Below are 24,622 nucleotides of genomic sequence, written 5' to 3' on the forward strand. Positions count from 1 at the left end.
CATGTTGTGGTCTTGTTTGGCAGCAGCGGAGCAGAGCAGGGCTGGCACGGGGCCGTTACAGGGAGGCCAAGGCATTACATAGTGCCGTACCTCTCTCAGAGCACCGGGTGTGTGTGTCCTTCATCATCACATACTGCACAGAATATCCACTCAGCCTGTTTACTCTCATTTACATGATGCTGATGTTTCCTTCATCTCAGTGTCCAAACTAGTTCCTGTTGGCATGTGAAAACCTTGTAGCTCCTATGTTGGTGATGTTGACATTTTAACACGAGCTGGATGGATTACGTCCTCTGTGGGTTGAGAAATTCTTCCATCCTCGGTCTTGTAAAAGCTCTTCAAAACCCCTTTGGATAAACTAAAAAATGCACGGTGGTCACGTTAAAAACAAGGCCTTTTTTCCTGAGTTTACATGTTGGAGACACACAGTTTAAATCGCTCACTAATGCTTCTGCAAATAAAAAAACTTTAATGCATAGTGGGCACTACAGTGCAGCTGTTCACAAGCTGTTTCCCTGCACATGCAGAGGTTTTAATGGGATAGTTGCACATCAGCCAGTACAGTGAGCACCAGTGTGTCATCCTATAAAGAGCCACCCATTGACCAGTTAATGTAAGTGCAACACAAATCCCTCAAAACCAAGATGGCTGACGGAAGGCCAAAAACACCAAGCAGCTCATGGAGTATTTTCTCAATCCTTCCACAAAAGCAGACAAAACCTTGCAGGTAAGTTGAATTTGGTACTATAAAGTAACATCCAATGCCTAGCATACACTTGAAGACTTTTTAAAAGACTTTTAAAAGACTCAAGTCTGACACACACTTAACATCTAAAGACTGTGAGTTTTTAGTCACACACCATAACATTTTGCAAAGACTATCTTTTAGAGTAACTATTTCACTGTTTGACTACAACTACATTCATTTTGGGATCATTTCTGATCCTGCTCCAGGTTGAAAATGTTGTGCCAAACTCCCTTTAAAAATCGGACAGATTAACAATACCTTATGTTTCTGCAAAAACACATTACTCTGGAAACACAAGATAAAAAGTGTCATGTGTTGACAGTATTTTGGTCAATTCGGCATCAGTATAAGAGTATAATTCCTAAAGATTGACTACATTTGTGCACAGACTTGGATTTTGTTTCTCTGTTGGTTAGCTGCTCTATTTGAGCAGACAGGAGACACCAGTTTCTCCTTCTTTACCACATTACAAAAGAACACAGAGACTTCTTCACCTTCTCTCCAAACTCTCTCTATTTTTACTTTCTACCTGGTTTCCTGCTTCGGAGAGTGAAGCTATTGGTTGTTCACAAAGTTCACATCATTGAACTTCACCATTTGCATGTGCCGAGACTGAAAACTTATGATAGTATTAAGCATGTTTGATTTAATGTGAATGTTAAAACCAGAAAAGATTGACTTAAAAGTACTTGGATTGAGTTGAAGACCACATTACATCAAATGTCAAAGATCATGGGAGTGTGCAAAACTCTCATGATATTATTACAACATTAGAAATTTGTATGCAACAGTGGAATCGCTTGAAAAGTCATCTGGTGTATGGCTGGCATGCGGAGGAATACAATCGATATAATTTCCAAGTACTGATTTTATGTTGGTAGATAAACTGCGATGATAAATTTGTCCCTTTAAACTGGACATCATGGCTATTTACAGATCATACTATTTGTTGTTGAAAATACTTCATCAGGAGTCACTTTTTTAACTGTAAATGAATGGATTTATTTTTAATAAAATGTAACTTGTAGCTTTTGTAATAAAAGAGTTTTGTGCAGATTAGTTCCATTATGTGAGTAACACTTAGCTTCTTTATATTTTGTTCAATGTGTGATAGAAAGCAGCGATATTAAACCTATGCTCTGCACATCAAATCTGACCTGTAACAGGGGGCCTGGTGGCCTGCTGACTATTATCACAGTGAAAATAAATTAATTCACAGTTTTTGTTTTTTCTTTGAATTTAAATAAGGAGCCAGAGTGGAGAAGAAAAGTGTCAGAATAGACCCTGAGGAGGATTTTCTTGAACAGAGGTCCAGGATAAACCCTGAATGTCTTCAAATCCTTGAGATGCTCCTGTGTACTTCTGACTTGCGAGGGGCTGCTGCGACTGGATTCACCTCTTGGCCAAGATGAGCGAGGACAACAAACACTGAAAAGTTGAACACAGGTAATTAATTTATTATATATCCTGATAAATATTATTGTTTGTTTATAAACTGGCCCCTGGCCTCCAGTCATTTGGCATAAATTGCCCCTCGGCAAAGCAAGTTAGGTATAGCTGCCTATTGTGGAGCACATGCTGTGTGGGTCAAGTGAGGATGATACTAGTGGAAGTGATCATAAAGAGGAAAGATTAAATGCTAGCGTTAGTGACAGTGGAGCTAAAGATATTGATGCTTGAACAGGGTGTTAATATAAGGTCAAATTTAAGTGTGTTATTGGTTAAATAGCATTCAAGATATACATTATTTTAGAGTTATTAAACAATATTTCATTCACTGGTTTGTTAGATGCACATTTTTTCAGTTTAAACTCAAACAAATAATGTCCACCTAAGTTGGCATGTGAAAAGCATCTTGAAAAATGCATGTCAAAAAAAAAAAAATCCAATTTTTTTTTATGCATAAAGAGGAATCAAAACATGTTGGAAAAGAAAAGAAATCCTGACTGAGTTTGTCATAATTCACACCTGAAAGCATTTTAATCAATTGAATATGCAACATATTTGAATAATACAGCTGATTAGACTCCGTTTTTGATTCACTTGAGTGTAAATAAAGTGTCATGTGACAGCTGGTAAGTGTCAGCGGCAAGTTAACCCCGTTCTGCTCAACTGGACTTTGTTAGAGATTCCAGCATAATTGCTGTGGAAAACCTTTCCTTTCTGAGAAGAAGCCTGACAGATTGATAACATATGTGTCCACATGCCATGCACTGAATGACTGAACAAGGACACGGGTGAATTTCATACTCGGAAAGCAAGATAGGTCTGCAAAAGGTAGGTCACAAGCAGGAATGTAGAACTGGCAAGTTAAAAAAAAAGTCATTTTACTTTATATTTAACTCTTGTCAGTGGCTCAGAATCAGCATGTGTAAAAGTGGTTAGAGTGGCTCTCAGCTGGCGAATCCAAAACAAGGCTGACTAACACACTTCTCTTCTCGCCATGTAGTGGTTGTAGTCTAAAATCCCAGAGTGAAATGGTCCACTGGCACACATGATATAAAAAGCATCACAGCTTAACAAGAGTGCTTCTGTAGGCAGCGCTGGCTTGGTTTGGAGGTTGGGAGTGAGCGTGTGTTAGAGACAGATGGAGCTGAGCTGTGGTGAGGGTGGCACCTCTAGGAGAGCCGTCTGGAGGCCTGGAGCTCAGGGGGCCTTTTCTCAGCAGAGCAGTCCAGGGAGCAGAGAGGCAGCCAGGCCAGGGGAGGCATGCAGGCTGGCCAGAGGAGAGCCAGAGGAGAGCAGTATGGGCAGGGCTCTGCACTTCCTTAAGGGAAATGGGAGCAGAGACTCTCAGCAGTCAACTGTTTACAATATGTCAGTGTCTGTTTTACACATGAGGCATGTAGACATAATATGACCCGCCCGCAGGACACACAGAGGACAAAAAAATGAAACTAGTGTGCAAGAAAGAAAGAAAAAGAGAAATATTTCATGCGTCACATTCCAAATGCTGATTGAAATGTTTTCCATCCTGACAAAAATGACTAAAACGGAGCGATAAAATACAGCAACAGCTTCCTTCCACCTGCACATGCCACACTGCTCTGTCAGCAGTGGTGGAGGAAGTATGCTGTTCATTTCAAGTGCTAATATCATACTGTGAAAATACTCTGTTACCAGTTAAAGTCCTGCACTGAAAATGTTACTGAAGTAACAGAAGGCAAGTATTACGAGAAACAATGTAGAAATCTAGAAAAATGTAAATGTAATCTTAAGTATTAACAGCAAAAGTACCCAATGCAGAAAAATTGAAAATAACATATAAATAATAAATAATAAAAAAAAACAAAAATTATGGAAAATAAACAACTAAATACATTTTTAAAGAAAAAAAAGAAAAAAATACTTAAATGTTTATCAAAATGTTTGTAAATTATTATTTTTTTATCAGTTGGCTAATTGATTAATCAACAAATCAGTTCAGCTGTACCTGTATAAACTGTTTGATAATTTAAAAATTAAACATCATATTTGATAAATTCTTTTTTTTCTGCAAATATCTAAAATTGTAAAGTAATTAGTAACTGAAGATGTTAAATTAATGTATTGAAGTAAAAAGTGCAGTATTTCCCTTTTTTTTTGTGAAGTGAAAGTATATAAAATGGCTTGAAAAGAAAATACTCAAGTAAAGTACAAGTACCTCAAATTTATACTTAAGTACAGTACTTGGGTTAGTTACAGTACTTACTTACATTCCACCACTGTCTGTCAGATAGATATTCACAGGAAGAATAACCCTTTAACTCAACAAAAACTGACACACTGGTAGCAACTTTTTAAATAATAATATTAATAATAACAATAATAATAATATAAAGAATGATTTTGTTAAGTATTAACCCAGTTTTCGGTCAATTTACTGAATTATATGAGTATCAGTGAATAGAATAAGGACACGGTGGGATGTCAGTCAGCAGGAACATGTGTAGGCAGCAGGAGGATTAATACTTATAGGATTAATGTCGTTTTTTTTTATGATGATGATCCTGCATGAGAACACTACGTCTTTGTTCCAGCTCGAGAGATATTTTAGGGCTATTTGATATGATTGAAAATCCAGACATCAATCTCAAGTTAAATGTGACAGACAGGAGGACTGGATTAACCTATTTCTTGTGTTCTGATTTGAAGGGTTCATATTTCAGTATGGAACAAACACTAGGTCTAATAATAGTAAGTGCAACAAGAAATATTCAGTTTGAAGTGTTTGGGAGAGGCAGCTGCAGCTCGGGAGGTAGAGCAGGTCGTCCTCTAATCAGAGAGTTGGCAGTTTGATCCCTGGCTCCTTCAGTTTGCATATCAAAGAATCCTTAGGGAATTTCTCTCGGTGTGTGTTTATATATGCATATACAAAAACTGTAGCAGGTGGCATCTTGCACTGTAGCCTCAGCAACTAGTGTGTGTGAATGGGTGAATGTGACAAATAGTGTCATGTGACAAGTGGCTCAGATGTCTATTGGTTGTGGCACCACTTTGGTACAGACTGAAATATCTATTGCTAACTATTGCAAAGACATAGCTATGGAGTCAACTTTGAGGAGAACCAAAATGTTATAGGTTCTGTTGTTGATGGTCGCAGACTGAATTTGTAGATCATAAACTGCAAGTAACTTAGCTATGATAGCTAATATTAGTGAGGTTTTATTGATTAGCATTTGCAAATCATCCCATTTACACCAAAAATATTTATTTCCACAATTACAGTTCCAGCACAAATTGACATACAGTATATATGTTAATGTTATCTTGCATTAGTTCTGACCCAAATGTGTCAGAGCTTTAGAGCTTCAATCTTTGCCATCATAACTGACATCCAAATCAGTATTCAAATGCTTTGTTTTTTGTTTTGCTTTGGAAATTGAGAGGAGGTGGCAAGTGTCAGACATGAGTGAGGCTAGTGTCTTGGGATGTCCCGATCAAGTTTTTTTCCCTTGATAATATTGTATCCTGATCCGATACTTCTATTTTTCTAGATAATACAGCTGCACAGTGCACGCTTCAAGAAGACTTCGTTAATATTATTAAAATTGATCGATGTGTAGTCTATGCTTGGCGATATGAATAAAAGACACTTCGTGTTGCTGTACATGAAAAAAAAATGCCTGTGTGATGCCTGACAAAAACAAAGAATTGGAGTATCAATATAGTATATCAATATAATCCTGGTCAGTAAAAAATTGTCTTGATGGATGTTGATTTTTGAGATCAGATTGAGACATCCCTACCAGTGTCCTCAACACAAACACTGACCCTCGCTTAAAGCTATGGGACAGGTGACACAAAATGCGGACCATTATCCGTACCTGGTGGCTGTAGTGAAGTGCTTGCTTTGAATTTAGTGATGCGGCCTAACCTAAATTTAGTTACAGAAACATTGCATGCAATAGTCCAGCTTCCACCTTCTTTCCTCTCTCTATCACTCTCTTTCATACATACATACATGCAGAATCACTAAAGTGGGGTTGGGTACCTTCAAAGTTTCAAACATTTACAGGTCACTGAGGCTTTGAAGCCCCAAAAATGGTATTCAGGGCCGCCCTATTTTTTATGCATGTCCTGAAGTGAAGCTTTGTTGTGCAGTGTTACAATAAGCTACCATCGACAACTGATGGGAACACTGGCGGATCCAAACCTTTATGCAAAGTCAGAGGTGGAATATGCTCAGAATGTATTGGCTGTTCACTTGCTAATGTGCTACAAAATATATATTATCATTTCTGCCTTGAACTCTTGGATAGATTATCATGAAATTTTGTTTGGGGCAGTCATGGCCCACATAGGATGAATCCTACTGACTTTAATGATCCCCCTCTTTTTTTGACTAGTGCCTCCAGCAGGCGAAGTTTTCACTTATCCGATAAAATGTCAACATCTGCTGAATTGGCACAAATTTTTAGTACAGCTATTCATGGTTCCCAGTTGATGTATCCTAATTATTTTACTGATCCCTTGCCTTTCCCCTCATGCCACCATGAGGTTCATATTTGTGGTTTTCACTATTGGATTGACTTGGTACACACACATTCAGACCTTCACAATTTGCAGTTTGAGAGCCTCGTTTCTAAAATGTAACTACTGCATGAATATAAAAACTAATTGCCCACCTCACACATAACGACATAACCCTGTGTGACATAGTGTCTGTGCACGGATGGTGAGCTGGATGGAAAAAGAGGGAGAGGAGAGCGAAGGATAGAAAGTTAATAAATTTCACAGATGTTGGCTGCACGCAGGGGTTAACAGGTGATTATGTCATCTTCACATAAATGGCCTCTGTGTCCACCTACTCTTTTGCTCTCTGAAATCCACATTTTTCCTTCAACATGTCTTGCAAAGCCTCATTTAACTTCTTTACAAACAGCATGTCTTGGTTGGTTCTGAAGGATTTGGTTTTATTCTTTAACCTAAATCCTCATATTTTTCAGTTTGGAGAACATAACCTGTGCACTACATTTCATTCCCTTCTCCCTGTATGGAAAAGACCCCCCCCCCTCCCATCAGTCCCCTAAAGGCCCATATGGTGAAGTGGACAGGTCAGAAAAGGAGCAAAGGGATTCGGTTGCTCAGAGGTTTTTACTAGACATGATTTTTACAGATGCAAAAAGTTTTATTGGTGGTTATTTTCATTTTTTGCATTGACACAGAGATCATTGTACCAAAAAATCATGAGTAATACCTAATGACATCTTGATCTTTGTTCTTAACCCTGATGAAAATCGAGTCTATTGAGAGGGTCATTTGGAAAATTTGAGTCTGTTTGGGGCCCTATGACCAGTCACATAACTAAACTAAAGACAGTACTGGGTAAATGAGTGTGCCGACCACTGATGCACCCTGTGTCAATTCATGTCAAACATTTATTTACAATATCTGCATTTACAAATGTTTTATCAGTGTAGTGGTTTTGCATGTTTGATTAACTTAACCCTTTAAAAGCTGGGCTAATTGGCTTTATTTCCTTTAAAAACATGGACAGGAGGCAATGAGCAACTTAAAAATGATAACCTATAATGACCTAGAAATTAGCAAGAAATTAGTAAAAAATGTCCAAGAAAATTACCCATGAAAACCCCCAAAACAATCATACAAACAAAAAGAAACATGGAAAATTAAAAAAAAAACCCAAACAAACAAAAAAAACCCCAAAAACACAAAAAACCCTAAAACAATTAGCTGAAAAATAATATGGTGAAGTGGACAGGTCAGAAAAGAAGCAAAGGGATCTGGTTGTTCTGAACGTTTTACTAGACATGATTTTTACAGATGCAAAAAAAGTTTTATTAGTGGTTATTTTCATTTTTTGTACTGACATGAAGATCATTGTACCAAACATCATGGGTAATTCAGAAACATCAAGGACAAAATCCTAATGACATCTTAACCTTTTCAAATGCACGCTCACCGCAGTCGTCATCTCGACTGATGCAGTCAGACAGGTTAAGCGAATCCAGAGTATAGATTTCTTTTGCTGTCTAGTTTCTTTAGAGCAGATGAAGGCTGGGAGAGACTGGAAAGAAAGGGGGACAGAGGATGAAGGGAAATCAGTGATAGGTGAGGAGGAAATGGAGTTAGACGACTGCGACGCAGCCCTCTGTGATCCCCCAAATTTACAAAATGGAGTAAGGCAAGCATCTCTCTCCCTCTTCCTTCCCTGTCTTGTTTTCTCTTCAGAGTTGCCAAAAGGAATTTTGTCACTCAGCCAAAGTTGCTTAAACCCCCGTGGATCACCTGCTCACGCAACCCAAACTCATATTGCTCCCACATGCACACACACACAAACAAACACACGTACACACAAGTTCTCCAGCAGCGCAAAGCCTCTGGGTGATTATTGGGAAAATTCAGCATAGTCCCTCTGGCTGTGATCCAGGGGCCACTGCCTGATTTACTGGACGGTGTGTGTCTGTGGAGCGTTTGCGTATCCGTTGTGTCATCCTGCGGGGAGCCAACTGTGAGCTCAGCACTCAGGGACCATGCATCTGCTCGCTGACAACAAGCTGAATACCTGCTGCAGACATTTGGCCCATCCATCATACTCGTAAAGATGTGATGTTCGCTTTGAGGAATTTACTAGAATTTGCACGTATTCAGGTTGAAAGCTGTTATTTGATCATATGCAGTAAAGTAGGAGTTATAGATTGTGGAGCGCATGATTCAGTCCTGGTATCAGTTTGTCTCTGCGGAGGGCAGCGGAGGATAGTGCAGCTTTCTGTGAGGTTTCGTAAGGTCAGACATGGGACTAGATCAAGACAAGTTAGGACATCTGATTTAGTGTGTAGCAAAACTCTGACAGCCCATCCATCATCAGCTAAAATCTGGTCCAAGTTTATATATGTGCATATACATTTTGAGTACACACTCTGGTCTAACTAAACACTCATCCCCAAATCTCTGCAGAGAATGTTGAAATACTTAAGTGATGAATCTCCCCACACGTCTTAGTCTAATCTGCACCACATTGTTCTCAAAGGGGCTCGTAATGTCTCTGACCTAAAGTATTTTTATGTACATGCACACTCAGACACTTCAGGGTTGTGTAAACTGTCAAACTGAGTAATTCCAGGTCTGTGGGGGTCTACAAAGATTTAGTGACACTGTGATTTGTCACGACTGGCAGCTCACACACATTAAGAAAAGGATAGATAGATAGATAGATAGATAGATGCTTAGAGCTGAATGCTAACATGCTAGTGTTTAGCAGATAAAGTGTTAACCATGTTCACCATCTAAGTTCAGCTTGTGAGCATAAGGATGGATGTGGTTAAGATTTTATTGACGCCACTGCTCTTGTCTATACTCCAGTTCTTTATTGATTCTTTTATTGTTTCTTTTTCCGTACAAAATAATTTCTTTGCAGCAACACTAATGTTTATGACAGCAAAGTTATTATTTAACCATGATAATATCTAATATGAAAAGTACTGATAAAGGAACCAGAAACGTCTGAGCTTATCTATACTACGGTTCTTAATGATTTAGCCCCGGGGCTCATTAAATACCAAGTTTAGGTAACCATCTCTAGTTAACATGCTAACTTTTACTAATTAGCGTTAACACAGTACTAAGTATGTACAGCTAATGCTGATGCGAAAATTTTGCAAGTATTTGTTCATAAACCAAAGTATGAGATTAATTTAAATGTGACCTGATGGTAGTGTTAAACGAAAACGTAGCTGGTTCACTATCTGGGGACCATGAATGTGTGTACTAAATTTCATAATAAACCTTCCAATATTTGTTGAGATGTTTCAAGAAGTAAAACAAAGTCAGTAGAGTACATCATCTGTGAACCATGAGTGTCTGTACAACATTTTGTGCCAATGAATCCAATAGTTGATAAGATATGTAAGCTTGGAGCACAGTCATCAGCTGACCATAGATTGACTGTTTAATAAAGATGGACGACATGACAGCTCCCCAAAAATGAAGCCAAAACATATCCTTCGCCCCCTGGTGGCTGACTGCAGTATAGATCATAAATCCCACCACCTCCACATTAGCAGATAGGACATGTTCTAGGGAGTTAGGGAGTTCTTGTCACTGTGCTGTATGTTCACCTGTTTTTTTTTTGTTATAAAAGGGGAGTTTGATGTCATGATTGACAGCTATGTGAGCCAATTGGTGTGCTCGTAATCAGTGGCAACTCGATACTGCAGAGATTGTTACTCTGCAGACTTTGGCGCCAAATGACATCACCAGCGCAAGAGGGCAACAGCTGTATCTGGGATGTTTTGGTGTCATTTTTATGCAGTGGGAGTAAGTGGAGATGCATTGTCTATCTTTATATACAGTCTTTGGTAATGACCAACAGACCCATTACCATCATTACCATCCCCAAAGCCATGCCAGTACAATTGGCTAAAGGCAAGACCAAAAGTGTGAGAACTTGTGCAAAGACAGAGAAAAGAAAGGAGCAGACAGAAAGAGGAGTGAGAGCGAGGGATGAGATACAGAAGCAGATGAGTGACAGAGACGGGGTGGGGGGTTGGGGTGACCTGGACTGAGCAAAGGACTTCATGGTAGATTACACGCTTGTCTCTGCTTGACCCACAGTTGACTCTGTGTTCTGCTTGTTGGCGCTCTTAAGAAGCCCATTCCCACCCTCTAATTGTATGTGTGCGTTTGTGTGTTTGTGTGTCTGTGTGTGTGTTTGTATGTGTGTGTGTGTTTATGTGTGTGTGTTTCCCCAAACTATGACCCATTTACAAAACTATCTGACCACAACTCACACATACGAGTTACAGGAACTGACTGCGGGGTTTGAATCCCACCACAAAGGTTTCATCTCTGACTCCTCGCAGGACACTTTACCCCCCCCCCACCGATGTGTGCAGATGCACATGGTGAAAGGAAGTGAGTCAAACATTGAGAGAAAAGACAGAGACAGACACTTTCGCTACACATCCACCCCCTACAGAGGACTTTCACTGAGCACAGTTTAAGAAAAGCTGAGGTGTGGCACAATGCTGTAAACTGTCTAGAACCAGATGCTTGTTTGTTGTCTTTCTGAGGCCTGGAGATAATGTCCCCTTTGAGAGTAAACAATAACTGTCAATGAATGTTTTACAGCCTCTCCGAGAGACAATGTCAATGATGTCTTTATTGCCTCGACATGCGGAAGAGCCTTATTTCTAAATGAGAAAGAAAGTCTGCTGCTCTGACAAACTAACTGCTGACGCTTTGGGAAAGCAATTATGTTAATAGCTATTTGACGAGACATGCTTTCCTAATGACAGCTGTGTCCTCTACTGTGCTCAGCTATTAATATTTAACATGCAACATGTTATTTTACAACATCATTACTGTCACATTACTATAAACAAATGAGACCATAACATACTCGGTTCAAGTGGTTTTTCCAAACTAAGACCAGCCTCTCTTTCTCTGTCACAAACAGGATGCTGTTAATTGCTTTGTTTGTGCTCGAACAATAGCATGTTTCCATTTCTCTCTTTGGTTCTCGAGCCTCTCGCTCATATACCCCTTTTTCACCAACATAGAACGGGTTTCATTCCAGTTCGTGCAACTAATTTTGAACCCTTTGGAGCATTTTGACCAGAAATAAATTGGTTTAGACTCTGAAAAGTTGGTTCCCAGCTTGAACCAAAAGTAGCAGGTTTTCGCTGACTTGAAGTGAAAACCGTGAAAACATCAGCAAGTGAGAAGATGGACTGCAGATAATGGTCCTTTCTGTTTTATTATTAATAGTTTGCCTATGCTTGTTTTGGATAGAAACAAATATCTGCAATAACTGAACAAAACCTTACAGGTAATCATTTCACCATCTTGTCACTACTGTTTACGTCAGTTGTGCAACGGCCTCGATTGATCATGCTTTGTTGATTACAATCATGGTTCAGCTCAAAACTGGTAAAAACACAGGCTGGTTTGTCAGCTAGAATAGAGGTGTTAATCAGGGGTCAACCGATATTGTTTTTTTAGGGTTGATACTGATACTGATAATTCATAGTTTTTGAGAACGATATCTGAAATTAGGAACCAATATTCATTTACAATAAGAATGAAAATCTTTCTGTCAATATTTTGAATTTAGCAAATGTTTAATCAAAACTCAAACTTTAAACATCAAATACAACTAAGTTCCCAGCAACTATTTTATAAAGTCATGTGAATTTAAATAAAAAATGAAAAAAATAAAAATAACTCCCTGAGGTTTTACAAAGTAAAAGTTCTTCCCATGCTGTGTGACGGAGTATCATTGCAACTTGCGGGTCAAGGAGCTGAAATTACCGTGTTCACCCAGGTGTTGTGTTTTTATCAATGCTGATCGGAGCCGGTAGCCAGATGTTAGCGGGTGTTTGTGTTTTTTTTTGTGCGGTGGGGATCAGGCCTTATGTGATTATGTCATGTGACATACCTCCCATTATGTTATTTTAAACCATGTCACAGAATGATGTTTCTCGTAAGCCATACCACATAGCTGCCTAAACGTAGGTCGTTTTGTAGTGGAACTGCGAGTGTTTCATGAACTGACGGACGTGTTTAAAACCATGTCCATAATGTATATTGTTTCTGGTCATTTAAGTTGTTTTGGAAGTCAGAAAATGGCCTTCAGTATACTGTTGTTTCGTAATTAGAGAGCACTGTTTTTGGTTGAGTGCTTTGTGAGTCTTGATGTTTATGTTTAAATATGATTGCTAGTTACATAAACTGTACCATCGAGAAGCTATATTTGTGTTTTGTGCCATAAAACAATGACTTCTGATTGTCCACCTAATTCACATCCAGTACCACAAAATAAATGCCGTTAAGAGACACTGCCAATCATCTCAGCTGTTGTCAGCTGGCTCAAAGGTCTTTGTCATAGCTGACATTTTGACATGTTACAGGAGGAAAAGTACAGCTGTTATTTGTAATAAGTCAAGACAGTGTGACAGTGACAGTGTCCAGCATACACAATACCAGGACCCTTTAAATGAAGCAGATAAATGGAATTCAGCCAACAGTTATTTTATTCATGCCTCTGCTTTTTCTACTTACATGTCAAAAACGCTTCAGTGAAAAAAGTCCCATTGGTTTCCAGTAATTTAACAATTGCACAAAAAAGTCAGAACTAATGAAGCAATCGTTTGTTGACGCTAACATGCTACAAATACCATATAAATCCCAATGTTTGTACACTCTGCACGTACTGGATTTACAATTTCATCAGTCTGGTCTTTAATCACCAAACAGACATTTGTTTAGTTTATTTTTTCCCTGAACATGTCTATGTGTCTAAATGTGTGTCATGTTTTAAACTGTGAGAGGATGCATCTTTTTCCTGTGATTTTTTTATGTGGATGTTCCATAAAGTCTAGGGAGTCGGCACATTGACAAACTATTCGGTTTTATTCCTTCGGCCAAACAAGTTATCCTCCTGACGGTCTCTCTTACTGGAACACCAATGGACAATACATTTCCGTGAAAACTGACTACTAGTATTCCGCAATACAGTGCCTCACTCTGAATTATGTTCTCCCTGGACGATGTACTCATTAACTGTGTTGTTACATGGAAAAGAAAGCCACCTTAAGGAATTCCACTGTAGACACGCCAGAACTCACACAATTGATATCAACAAGAGCCTTTTTTAACATTTGGAGTCCTCCCCCAAGAAATTTTATGTATCAAATTAATTCTGGTGAATTTAATGCACTGATTTTTACATTTTTTTGCATGAATTTATGGTGGAAAAGTCATGGTTCTTCCTGCTTTAATCACGCATAGTTGCTCCTTCTTCTTCTTTTCTACCTACTTTACCGGAGATATAAGTCCCTTTTATACTGCCTGTTCAGGGCGGGAAGATAACGCCGTTGTAGCAACTTGCTGTTTTGTATATAAGGTACGTCCCCACTGCCCCCCAAATCTACACCTATGGATGTCAGTGCCGTTGTGTACCTGCTGTCTTGTGTAGAAAGAGTGAAAAAGGGACTTAGCAGGATGCAGAAGCATGAAAGGAAAGAAGAGATGGTGTGAAGGAAAAAAATATTAAGGAGAAAAACAAGAAGTAAATTGTTGGGAGGTGTGGCATCACGTCTTCAAAGGATCTAGAGTTTCACGTTATGGAACTTCAACGTTATTAAAGTAGGAAAATGTGCAGATTTACGAGGTGTAGCGGATCCCTCTCCCTTAGTGCCCCGCCCCCCCGCGCTCTCTCCTCAGGGAAAGATGTGGGTAGTATGCAATACTTAAAGCAGGGCACTCGGGGGTTACACATTGTTATTTCCCTCCTCCCCTTCATCTACCTTCAACTCCTCTTCCTCCTGCCTCCCACTTCTCGTCATCCCGACATCTGGTTTCAATCTCAGCTGAGATTACAGACGTAAGCGCTACATCAACAGCGACCCCCCCAGCCCCCCCCCCACTGTCTTTTTGTTACATTGTGTTGCTCATTTCCAGGCAATCCTGAATGACTGATTTGGTTTAGAAACAAGGGGGACCGACTGGGGATTTTACTTTTTTTATCATACTAACTCATCAGCATAATAACCTTTTATATGTTTCCCAGATGAGCATGAAAGAAAGTTAAAGGGATAGAGCGAAGATATGATAAACAGCAGGACGCTGACCATGACCTGCAGAGGTGAAAGGTCAGAGGTGAGGATGCAGGAGATCATATGCTAGAGGTCAGAGGTTAACAGGTAGCAAAGAGCACTGAAGGATGAAAGGTAAAAGGTTGTTTATGGCTGCAGAGGAGGAGGAGGACACAGAAAGGGCATCCCTGTATCTAGCGGGGGTGATCTGTTCGTCTCGGCCCCCTGCTGTGACCCTGCTCCTCTTCTCTCGGCTCTGTCTATTATCTGCTGTCTGTTTCTGTGTATCTCTATGTGTTTGTGTCCTCAAGATCCACGAATAAACAGACTTTTTATGATGTATCCAATAGTGAGGTTTAGTAACCTGGTAACTCGCACAGCAACACCAAAATGTCACCAAATAAAACACAAAAAACAAGAATGGAACAGCTTTAAATTTGGGATTTTCAAAAGAATGTCATTCCGTCAGAGAGATAATAGTTTCAATATTGTTACCAGACTTCTCACCACATTGGTTTGGATTCAATGAGATATTTTTATTAAGTTTGGGGACTGAAGAGAGAGAGAGAGGCAGCAGAGGCCAAGTATCCTGAATTTTAGTATCTGCTAGTATGCATCAAGCTCCAAAAACACTTGATCCTTCATTTCCCACAATGCAGCTCAATAACATCTTTTATTACACAACTTCCGGCTTAATGCCAAGTTCTTCCAAAATCCACTTCCAGTTTGTAAGGCAGGTTTTCTGCTGAAGTGCTACCCCCACAACCAAGATGAGATAACCGATGATATCACAGTGACAGCACCGGGGTTGTTTTTTCAACCTCTGAAAAGCTCCGTCAGAGCCGCAGGAGACTAAATATGTGCGTTTTCACAGGGATCTTATGACAGGTGAATTAAATGTTAGGTGGAAAATAAGTTAAGTGCCTCCTTAAATGACAGTTCAACCCCCCCAAATATATTTATTTTTTCTTTTAAATGTAGCACTATTCATCAATCTACATTGTTTTAGTGTGAATTCTTGGAGATATCGGCTGTAGAGGTGTCTGACTACTCTCCAGTTTAATGGAACTAGATGGCGCTTGTGGTGCTCAAAGTGCCCACCCTCCTGCCAAAAAAACCCCAAAAAAAACGACAATGTCTCTTTTCAGAAATCATAACTGAATCACCATGCAAAGGAAGCGTGCATCAACTCATGGAGGAGAGGCTGGTGCTCATTTGAATAATGATTAGACATTTATCAGAATGTGACAGGTTGTATAAAAAAATCATGTAACAGAGATAATTTTGAGAAAATAGGTCTACAAAATTAACACTGGTTTACATCCAAACTCCTTTCTTTTCTAGCTCCAAAATTTTTATTGTCTCAAACAGCTGTGGGATAAACACAGATTTGTTCTCTCAAGCTGGAACATTTGTAACTCAGGCTGACCAATCTTCTCTATTTGTACATCCTAGGACAAATTTATCTCCACATTTATCTCGCATTTTTTGTAATAGGGCCAATTTGACGATTCGCTGCTTTTGAGGCTCTAATGTGGTTGAAATGAGAGTACATTTAAAATTGTAGTTCTGGCTAAATGCTGGATAAACTGATGAGAACCCTAAAGTCCCATAGGTGTCTGCATTTTGGGTAATAACAGGAACAGGGGGGACATGTTTCCAGTTCAGGGGTCCCGGGGTTTGTGCTGACGCTGACAGGGGAAAGGTTCAGAGTGTGTGTCCAGGTTAGGGCTCAGGTCCAGCTGGGCAACGTCCTGTTTCTCTCCCCGCTGGCAGCAGCTGTGGTCACAAACCCACAATCCTTCATTCACACACCAGCACGCAGTTTCTATATGCAGAAGTCAGCCAAAGCTCCCATGTCTCTAACCTAAAGGGAGAGAGACAGATGGAGAGACAGAGACAGGGAGGCTCTGAGAGGCCTTAAACTCAGGTAGAATGTAGGCCAAGTTCCCAGGAGAGTGTGTGTTTGAATTTCTTTATATTTAACATCCACAGAAGCACCATTTATACAGCATGACTGGGAGTGTGAAATACGAATGTGATCTGCAGTGAGCCTGTTGAGTCTCAGGGCTCAGAGAAATTTACACACAGCTCAGTGTCACTGGCTTTTTCTTACAGCTGCCATAAAACAAGATAGCAACAGATTGTGGAAGCAAAATGCCTCTCCAGAAAGTCCCACTGAGCTAATGTAAATGCTTAAATTGCAGTATAAATCTCTCTCTCTCTCTGTCTGTGTCTGTGTGTGTGTGTGTGTGTGTGTCTGTGTCTGTGTGTGTGTGTGTGTGAATGGCCACGTATGATTTTTCATCATTGTTGCTTCCTGTCGGCCGTGACTGAACATTGTGCTTCAGACTCTCACATGCCCACACAGTTCACAATGAATAAATGAATTAAGGAAGCTGTTGGCCACATGTGTTGCTCAAGAGAGCTTTTGTGGTTTATGGTTACTTTATTGTCTCCCAGAGGAGAAAATTGTCTTGCATTAAGGGGATTGCTGCATCAGAATTAAACATCACAATAAAACATATTGAATAAGAACGCAAATATTAGCCTGAAATTTAAATAAAAAAAATTTCATTCCAGTATCTTTGTGGACCATCTTTATCAGCCTAGTCTCTACAAGAAAATGTTGGCATTGTGCATTTCTGCAAAAAAATGTTGGTATGATGCACATTTCATATGCATCATCCCAGCAGCTTTTAGCCCCTAAGTCATGGGTTTTTATTTTTTTTATTTATTTTTTTTATCTGTGACCTTTGGCTGTTTTTCCAGCCACTTTTTAGCCCCCAAACTTGGGTGTTTTAGCAACTTATTTTTCCAGCAGGGATAATGCCATGAAAAATGCTTGTTTCTTACCAAAACATTGCTGCACTTTTTTAAAAATTGGATTGCTAAATACCCTAAAAAAAAATCAAGATAATTATTATTATTGAAACTTTGGAGGCAAAAACAACTCGTAAAATATTCATTACCACATTTAAAACCCCTAAAAAACCTCTTTACATAATGATCTTCATACTATGACAGATGGGAAATAAACATGCAATTACTTGCCAAAGTTAAAACAGTTTTGATTATTTCACAGAGATTTCTGTATTTGATTTTTTTCTTTCTGCTTTCCTCGCTGGTTTGGAGTTTAGGGTTTAATTGGAACAAGACTACTTTATAACTCAGTGTTTGGCTGGACTGTGCCATCAGTGTGCTGACATGTGGCCGAAGTGTTACACGAGTACTCAGTGGAAGTGTCTATAATCTGAATTCCCGTATATTAAATTCATATTGCAGTTGGTCTCGTTCATATTTGTTCTTAAAATGAAGCAGTGTAGCGCATCACATGCCAAGTGATCTCAGACAAAGGCCAATTCAAGACCTTTGATGGCGAAACCGATCCACTGCCATGCATGGCTGTAAAAACAAAAGGGACATTACACATGAGGAAAGAATTGCAGTAAACATAGTATGCATGTATGGCAGCATATTCTTTCAATTTCAGGGTTTCTGCTGGCATTTTTAGGGGCTTATGGTGGTTTCTATGCTCGCACTGCTAGTACGTTTTTTAAATTTTTTTAAATACAGGATAGTAACAGCCAGCACAAATACTGCGGTGTATTAACTCGCAATACTGTCTTCCTATTAGATGTTGGCTGTATTTGTGGTTGTGAGAGAGGTCTACACAAATTAATTATGCAGTGGGACACAAATTAATGAAGCATAATTCATGCCATCATTATTGTCTGCTCTGAGTTAGACTGCAGCCTCAGTTCACTTTTAAGCTGCATGTTTTTATGAAGCATTCAGAGCTGCGACTCAAGTTAACTCCTGGTTCTACAGGTTTTTTTCTCTGCTACATGTGTAAACTTTGCATCTGTGTTTTCGAATGCTTCACTGGTGACGGACAACGCACTTGGACAGTTCCAAAGTTAATGTAGTCACGCTGAAATGTCCAAAGCTTTGGGAACCAAATGTGGCCGCATTGTTCAAACAAGCTAAAGCAGTTTGTTTTCTGCAATATAATCAGTGTCTTATTTCCACTGTCTCCTTGTAATACTTCTTGGCGACTACCAACATTTTGAGGACTGTTTGTGCCTATTCCTTTTGACACGCCAATAGCCAATGGGGAAACACCAACACTCAACCGACCAATAGTGTAACTTAATCGCTCACAGTCAGGGGTAGGCTTTCACGTTTGTAAGGATGGCCTCACGCTGCTGTTGTTGCCAAAAAGGTGATGTCACATCCCTCCATGCACCAATGAGGATTGAGAAATGCTTGAATCAAATGTGATACTTGACACTCATGTGCTCATGTCTGTCAATCACTGCACCAGCAAGTTCAGATAAAGCTAATTAGATAAAAGTTTCTTAAAGCAACATTCAGAGCATTGATACAGCAGCAAACAACTATTTGCTTTGTGAAGATATAGTGAAATAATGGCATCCTGAGCAGAGAATGAAGTTACACTCCCTGAGTGTGTCTTGTTATCTGAACTTCTTTGTGGTTTGTTGCGGTAAGACGCACTGGCAGTGCGTGAATGTTGTGTGCATGTGTGTTTACTACTGGCTCATAGCAGCTGGCAGTTACAGCTGATATCAGGGCATTAATCACCCCCCTCCAGTTCCAACATGTTTTCATCCCCACTTGTCACATGTCGCCACTTTGCAAGTGATATTCCATGTCTACATATTAAGAGTATCCTTCTGCGTCTGCTCGTTATGGGATGCTGCAGCCGTGATGACAACAAATGCATATGGTGGGATGACGCTGCATGTGGTTATGTTTAGAAAACAGGAGCACATGGCAACAAATCCTGGACTGTCAACAAATGCACATTGGTACAAATGTGAAGGATTAGAGGAGGCACAAGTTAAGGTGTAGAAATAAAACATCACATTCATACGAGAGGCGAACAGCAGACTTCTGCATGAAAGTCTGTCGTTTGTGTGTTGCTGTCTGCCAGTGTATCATAACACCTTGACCGGTTCTGTCTGGCCGTATTCTCAGCTGATGCCATACAGCACCGTTGCACATGTTAGAGGTGCCTCTTGGCGTAGCATACTTATGCCAAAAGCACTGACAGAGTGGCTCTTTGGAATGAAAACAGGCTGCCAGTTCTCCTCTGGTAAGGACGCAATACTCTGCCTCGGATTGGCTTACCCTGACATTCTTACCCCAACCCTGACCAGTTCCACTCCTCTTGCCCAAACCTTATCAGTCCAACCAATGAAGCAAGGAGTAGCCACTCATGAGAAGAGTAAGGTGGGTCATTCCTTCACCATCCTAGGATTTGCAAATTTGTTGTTGGGATAGTTAGCTCTGTCAGCACTGTTACTGTTGTTAAGCGTTTGTTTGTTGTAATTAAAAGGGATAATTTCCCTTTGCTTGTGATAAAATCTCAATTTGTTTTCTTTATGTGTCAAAGTGACCATATTGCAGTTAAAAATAGCCATATCAGCCCACATGTGGCAGCTCACCTGGCAAACACAACATTATGATGAGCTCATTAACCCCTTTTCTTTTTAAATTACAGTTGACACATTTGTCCAGTGACACTGAGTGAATGATTACTCTGCCTGGAGCCCAAAGGCACACATACTGTACTGATCTGCACAATTACATCCAAAAATGACATAGAGATGATTGATGATGTTGATAATTTAACTTCAACCTGACAGCACACTTTGATCTCGAACATTTCCGTGGCGTGATAAACACTGTTTTCCACACAGCAGATAGTGTTTTGTAATTAACTCTTCATTTGCGTGCCCATCTATGACAGACAGATGAAACCACTTGGCTGTGAGTATTCGTACACTAAGTGTTTCCTGTCTGAATCGTGGGTTGCCGCAGAGCAGCTGGGGAATGTGCGGACAGAGACTGAGGTTTACTCTTAATTGGGTCTGGTAATCCTTCTGTTTATGGCCCTATTATAGTAGGACTAGGAGGGGCTGTTAGTGCACATTCCTCTAAACTGTTGTGTAAGTCTGCTTCGTTGGGATTGCAAGTTTCCAAATGCAACATCAGTGTGTTCTTGGTATTAGTTTAAAGGTCCAGTGTATAGGATTTAGAGGGGTATATTGGCAGAAAGAAATAGAATATAAGTGAAAAGTATGTTTTCTTTAGTGTATTACCTGAGAATTGTTGTGTTGTCGCTACCTTAGAATGAGCAGTTCATATCTACATATGGAGTTGGTCCTCTTCCATGCAATTCAACATGTTGGACTACCATGTTTCTGCAGTACCCCAAAACGGACAAACCAAATGCCGACTTTGCAAACATACCTGAATAGTGTTTTCAGGTTCAGTAACTGTAGTTCGCAGCTCTTCTGAGAGAACACGAAACTGTTTTATTTAGTGTTTTTACTGGTTCAAAACACGTGGTCTGTTTGTTTTGGAGGAGAGGAGACCTCTGTGTGAGATAATTCTACTCCTGGTAAAAAATCTTGAACATTTGATTTTAAGTTATCAGAGAAAAAAGGTGAATACACAACAGCAGTTGCTGCGCTATAGAGATCTTTTTGCAAAACGCCAAACAGCATAGGAAAACACTGATTTGTAATGTAAAACTGCTATTGACTATTTTAATTGGTTACGTCACAAGGTCCATTTGTTTTGGAGAGAGAGAAAGTCCTTTGCAGATAATTTGGCTCCCCGTAAGTTCAGCCTCCTGAACTTCTGAATCTTAAATTATTTAAGAATAATGGTGAGCACAGATTAACAGGGCTGGCTGCTTGTTTATACCAAACAGCATAAGAGAAACACTGATTTGTGACATGAAACAGTTTTATTTGGTGTTTTTACTGGTTAAAATCACTGGTTTGGAGAGAAAGAGATGTCTGCAGATAATTCGTCTCACGCTAAAAACCTCCTGAATGTGTGGATCTTGAGAAAAAGTGTGAGCACACATTAGCAGTTACTGGGATATTGACACTGATTTGTAACGTGAAACTGCTTTTTTCAGTGTATACACCAGTTTTACCCACCAGGTATGTTTGTTTTGGAGATGAAGAGACCTTTGTGGATTATTTGGCTCCTGATAAAAACTTCCTGACAACAAACACTGAAGGAATTCTAATTAGGAGAAGTTTGACCTTGTTGCAGTCCTTACTATTTGACGCCACTAAATACCCCTAAATCTTCCAGTTTCTGCAATGGTTCCTGTTGATATGTGCACTCTAGAAAACACACACTAATCTTTCACTCAGCAGGACAAAAAAATCACTTACGTTACAGACCTAGTGAGTTCACCACCCCAGAGACCACAGCTGCCCCATATAAGGAGGTATTTGCACACTGAACCTCTGCAGGATATAATCCAGAGGAATTGATATTTAAACGTTTTAACATATTTATTTTACTTGTCAGCTCATTTTGAGATATCAGTGTGCATGTGTTTGTTTATGTGTATGTACGGTGTGTGCATGCCTGTGTGTGTGATAGAGGCCAGAACGTTGTTTCCTTCTGGGACTCTGCGTCCAGGAAACCATGTTCACCTCTCTGTATTCCTCTGGCTTCACTTACTGTACGTCTTTTCGCATTACTCGAACTTGTAGCTGTAATTTTCACACACTCTCTCATCACTGATCCCTCTTTGAGAATGCTACGCTCGCTCGGTGTTAAATTAGAGCTGGCACAAACATGCTCTCCCAACACTGAGGCTTAACTCAGGCGCCCTCTCGCATAGTTAAAGGGAGGTAGAAGAAGAATAGATGAGATGGGAGAGGGAGAAATGCGGTTCTCCAGTTTCAGAGAAGTGTCTGTTGTTGTTAATGATGAAGAGAAGATGGGTTCCTCTGAGAGCCGACGAAGGTCGGGGGGGGGGGCAAGAAGGGTTTCTGGTCGCCGTCCAACATACACACAGTCATACAGATGTCAGCTATTCCCAGTTTACTTAAAGCCACTCTAGATTGTCTAGAACACAACGATGTAATAAAAAAAGTGCCGGCCAAAGCGAGTGCATCCTAATGAGGACCAGACAGACAAATGAATACCCTGAGATGAACCTGGAACTGCAACAACAGCGGCACTGTCCTGGTCAACTTGTGAACACGAGGCTTACATTTGTGAGCTAAAGTAAGGCCAGTAAACTCAGGAGAGCTGCCATGTCTGGTGCAGTTTTCTGGAAGAGCCTCAGCAAAGGGTATGACTGTGAACATAAACACACAAAAGCATGAAAAGCATGAAAGCACACAGGGTTATTTTCACTTTTAGTTACTGTCTGGCCTGAGGATTTTCCAGTCTGATGAGGGTCATTCAACTCGCTTAGTTTTACTCACAGTGTTCGCTTTCCAGCAAGCGTCATCATGTTGACATATCTGTTCCTTTTGTGTGCAGAAAAAGTGCATCACTCCATCCGGACTGAGAAATTAAGCAGATACCAGGAGAGCAACACACTGGGATTTTTTTTTTATTTTGCAAGAGCAGAATTCTTGCTGCATGATGTTTTTTTTTCTGTATGTCATCTGAAACTAGAGAAAAACTACACTGTATCAACACGCTCCCCAAACCACTGTCTTGCTGTCTCCTGCAAAAGCACACACTCACTCTGGAATGTCATTGACGTTGTGTATTTGTTCACACAACGGAAACCTATATTTAAATGAAAGCAAAACTCTCCACAGGCTGAATATTCACACATCACCATCATGTGGTCTTCATCCAGGAGAAGACAGAATACTGTAACAGTGGTAGAAAGTAACTGAGTATGTTAAATCAAGTTCTTATGTGCAGTTTTTTAGGTTCTTGTACTGTGCTTGAGTATTTCCAGCAATTCTAGCAGTTCTATTAAATATCAGAGGGAAAAATTGTACATTTTAGTCAATTCTTTTATCTGACAGCAATAATTTCTTTGTCATGCAAACATTTGGACATTTTCTAAAACATCCTGCATTGTTCCCTAAAAATACTACCATTAATCAAATAATTTTGGTTTGTAACTGAGTTGTTGAAGTTTTATTAGTGATGTAATCTCATGAAGTATTAATACATTGTTACAGTCAGCTACCTAAGTATTGTTTTGAGAGTATCAGTGCTTTCTTGACATTTTATATCTCTATCGACTTTCACTTTTACTCCAGTACATTTCCCCTAAGCATTTCAGTTACTCATAACAAAATACAGAAGGAAGAGAGGAAGAAGGAAATCTGACCTTTAAGTTAAAAAGAAGACCTTATTTTTCCTCAGTGCACGAATGCTCCATTTTTTAGGTTGTTTACACTTTAGGATGAAATAAACTTTAGAACACCTAAATTCTGACTTCTTTCTTTTTTTCCAACAACATTTAGGCCTACTTTTACTTTTACTTTCAATACTTAATTACATTTTATATCATTAAATTACCTTTGATACTTAATGACAATAAAAAAAGAAAATTATCTGGTAAAATATCTGTACTTTTACTCAAGTGTGACTTTCTACGTAATTCATCCACCACTGATGGAAAACAACAAAATGCGAGGTTGCTAGCAGTTCCTAATAGTACAACTATATAATAAAGAATTACATCATTAAGAGTTAAGATTAGCAATATTGTACGATTATATGTTATTATGTATACCACTGCTATATAATGTACGAGATTGCGTCATCAACAAATGCACGCCAGGTAAGCTAACATGCTAGTTGCTAAACTGTGCACAGTGGATGCTGAGGATCTCTGATGAACTTAAACCTTCAGTGAGGTGTATGCAGACTTTTTTATGACCACAATCCCTCATATGATTGCAGAGAATCGAGAGGCTACACTGAGTGGACTGGTTTTATTTGAGAGTGAACAAGCAGAGACGTTTAACTGAAGGTCATGGTGCTCCAGCCCAACTCAACACCCTGCAGACAGGTG

The 24,622-nt window shown here is 39.6% G+C and overlaps 1 long non-coding RNA gene across 1 annotated transcript; it reads left to right on the forward strand.

Annotated features, from left to right (window-relative positions):
• Nucleotides 1-586: 586 nt before the first annotated feature.
• LOC148189603 (uncharacterized) lies at nucleotides 587-24,622 on the forward strand. Its single transcript, XR_015776552.1, has 3 exons — nucleotides 587-727; nucleotides 1,997-2,194; nucleotides 24,511-24,622. It is a non-coding gene; the product is annotated as an uncharacterized LOC148189603 (long non-coding RNA).

The sequence above is a fragment of the Plectropomus leopardus genome, chromosome 5, assembly GCF_026936395.1.
Source record: "Plectropomus leopardus strain MGB_pleo_1.0 chromosome 5, ASM2693639v1, whole genome shotgun sequence".
NCBI classification, from domain to species: domain Eukaryota; kingdom Metazoa; phylum Chordata; class Actinopteri; order Perciformes; family Serranidae; genus Plectropomus; species Plectropomus leopardus.